Source organism: Phascolarctos cinereus, unplaced genomic scaffold (genome assembly GCF_003287225.1).
Source record: "Phascolarctos cinereus isolate Bilbo 61053 unplaced genomic scaffold, phaCin_HiC Scaffold_3;HRSCAF=262, whole genome shotgun sequence".
NCBI classification, from domain to species: domain Eukaryota; kingdom Metazoa; phylum Chordata; class Mammalia; order Diprotodontia; family Phascolarctidae; genus Phascolarctos; species Phascolarctos cinereus.
Window position 1 is genome coordinate 148,991,136 of NW_027555736.1, and position 3,415 is coordinate 148,994,550.

Consider the following 3,415-nt stretch of genomic DNA (forward strand, 5'->3'; position numbering starts at 1 on the left):
TAGCTTCAAAGCCCATGAGGAAAATGGTTTATGGCTAAGGCTCCCAGGCCTGAGAGAAAACAAAAGCTCAAATTATTATGCCAAGTACTGGGCAGGATTAACCAGAGAATTAGAGCCTGGGAAGTTGGGGGGCATGGGCACCAGTAGAAGCCAGGGGACTAGCTCTGAATTAATCTAGATTGGGAACAGGCTGACCATAAGGCTGTCCTTAGATATAAGTATTAAAAAGTGAAAGGAGGTTAAAAGAGAATTTTTAAGACTCTCTTTTGGTAATAGGGGTATCTTGGGAGTGTAGTGGGATAGAGTGCTGGACCTGGACTCAGGAAGGCCCGAGTTCAAATCCTACCTCAGGTACTTACTAGCACTGTGACCCTGAATAAATCACTTAACCTCTCTCCACCTCAGCTCCTCTTCTGTAAAGTGCAGATGATAATTACTAACCTCAGAGGCTTGTTATGAAGATCAAATGAGATCACAAATGTAAAGTGCTTTGCAATCCTTGAAACATTATATTAATACTACTGATTATAAGAAAGTGCCACATAATCTGGTTTTGAGCACCTTCTCTAGAGATTTTTAAGAGTTGATCACCAAGATGGCTTATGTGTCAGCCTGCCTGAGGCACAAGAGATCGGATGAGATGAGCAAGATGACCTCCTTCTGCTCCTCTCAACGTCCTTAATTTCTTTGCTTATAGCCAGGCAAAAAAAATACTCTATCAACCAAGACAATGGAGGTACAAAGAGGAAAGTAATTTAGTCCCAGCCCTCAAGGAGTTACATTCTATTAGGGAAAGCAACATATGCCTATAGAAATATATACAAAATAGATACAAGATGAATTGGAGGAGAGAAGGTATTAGCTACTAGGGGGAGTCAGGAAAGGCTGCGTCTTGAAGGAAATAACAGATTCTAATAGGTACAGGTGTAGGGCAGCTAGGTGGCGCCAGAGTGCACAGAGCACTAGTCCTGGAGTCACATCTTCCTGAGTTCAAACGTGACCTCAGATATTTACTAGCTGTGTGACCCTTGGCAAATCACTTCACCCTGTTTGCCTCAGTTTCTTCATCTGTAAAATGATCTGGAGAAGGAAATGGCAGACCACTCTGGTGTCTTTGCCAAGAAAACTCTTCATGGGTTCATGAAGAGTCAGACACAATTGAACAACAACAACAAAAAAGTAGAGGTGAAGCAGGGTGGAGAGGGTGAGTACATTTCACTGGGAGTAGCCTAGGCTGGGTAATGGAATGCCATGTATGAAGAAGAGTGAGAATGCCAGATTTTCTGGACTGTAGCATGTATGATGGGGAATAACATGGAATAAAGCTCTTGAGAGTGTAGGTTGAGGTCAAATTGTGAAGGGAAGACAAATTGTGAAGACGTGACAAATAGAAGAGTTCATATATGCTACTGACATGGTCAGACCTGTGCTTTAAGAAAATCCTGTTGGCAGCTGTGTGGAGGTTAGACTGGAGTGAGATGAGATTCCTCTGCTTGATTGCTTCCATCTGAAATGCCCTCTGCACTCTTCCTTATCTATCAATTCCTAAAGACCAAGCTGGATACATATCTTCCTCCATGGAACCTTTTCTGACCATTCTAGCCCATATTTGTCTCTGCTCATCCTGACCATCCAGGTCACTTACTGCCCTGCCTATTCAGCACTTAGGACAGACAGTCTTATAATTACTGGTGCCTGTACCATCTCTCCCTAATTATGGCCAGAGATTGTGCCTCAGACTTCTTTATTACTCCCCCTGTGCAAAAGAACATAAATTTGGAGCTACAGATACCTCAGAGGTCGTCTAGTACAATCTCTTCATTTCACAGATAGGGAGCTGAAGCCGAGACAGGAAGTGACTTGCCCAAAGTCACACAGTAAGTAGTAGAGCTGAGATTTGAACTCAGGACTTCTAATTCCAAATCCAGTGCAGCATTCTTTCCGGCAGAGACCAGATGGCCATTTGTTTGTCAGAAAGATTTTGTCGTTCAAGTGGGACTAGGTAGGTTCTGAAATTCTGTGATTCTGGCATTCATGCCTCCCTTGGAGCCAGCAACTCCATACCAGGTGATGTATAGACATCTCAATGCTTCAATGTTTTCCCTGAGTGGCCTTCCCTTTTCTAAACTACCCAAGCACTTACTATAGCTTCATATCTGGACCTGATAAAATCCTTGTGGGCTCCAGCCTTATGTAAACTTTGCAATTTCCCTTACTTTGGGAAACTGAATTGTATTAATGGGGAAAAAAAGGTAACTACCAGCTCCCTTTGCAGCTGTGCTGCTGACCTGGCAGAGGCCCTGCCAGCTGCCTCCCCCAGCATCCCCAGCTCCCCTCAGGGCTGCTCAGGGCAGCATGGGAAGCAAAGGCAGCAATGACTGCAGGCCCAGAAAAGCTCCCAGGAAACAGACCTCATTTTGGCAAACTTGCCCAGCCCTGGAGAATTGCAGGCTGGCAACAGAAAGGAACTTTCTCATCCCAAAGTTCCTACTGCAATGAACCTGGGGGTTGGCAGAAGGCGGTTGTGCCTGTGTCCCTATGTGCTCTGTTTGGAAAAGGCTCACAATGAATCTCTTCCCTTTTCATGACCTCATGCCTGGAGATTTAAAGCTGATGTCCCTACAGGCTCACAAGCTCCTGAAGCCTGGGGGCTGCATTGTTTTGCTTCTTCAGTTCCCTAACATCTCTATTGAACACAGTAAGTGCCTAATAAATAGTTATTTAATTGAAATTAGCCTTACCTATAGATAGGGTAGGTAATAACCCATAGGATGGCCCTAAAGAAGCCCTGTCTCCAAATATTTCCCCACCACCACTCTCCCACACTTACCCAAAAGACAAACCAATAATCATTCATTCTTTTGGGTTTGGCATTATCCATTTCCTGTTCCTGTTTTAAAATATCAATTCTGCTAGGAGGAGGAAGGAAATAAGCATTTATTAAGTACCTACTGTGTGCTAGGCACCATAATAAATGGCAAAAGGGAACCTTTGGAGTTTATTGAGTAGGGGACTGATTATCTATTTGATCCTTACAACTACTCTGGGAGGTAGGTGCTATTATTATCCCTATTTTATGCTTAGGAACTGAGACAGATAACAGTTAAATGACTTGTCCAGGGTCACATAGCTAGTAAGTGTTGAAGCTAGATTTGAACTCATGTCTTCCTGACTCTAGGTCCAGTGCTCTAGCCATCATGCCACCAGCTGCCTCTAAGGAGGCTCAGTAACTTCCCCACACATCAAAGTTAAGGGAGTTATTATCACATCCATAAAATCCACAGAATCTCAGAGTTCAAAGGGATATCAAAAGCCATCTAGTCCAACCTGAGTAATGAACTCCTCTATAGCATTCCCAAGACATGGTCATGCATCTTCTGCTGGAAGACCTACGGTGATGAGAAACTCACTACCT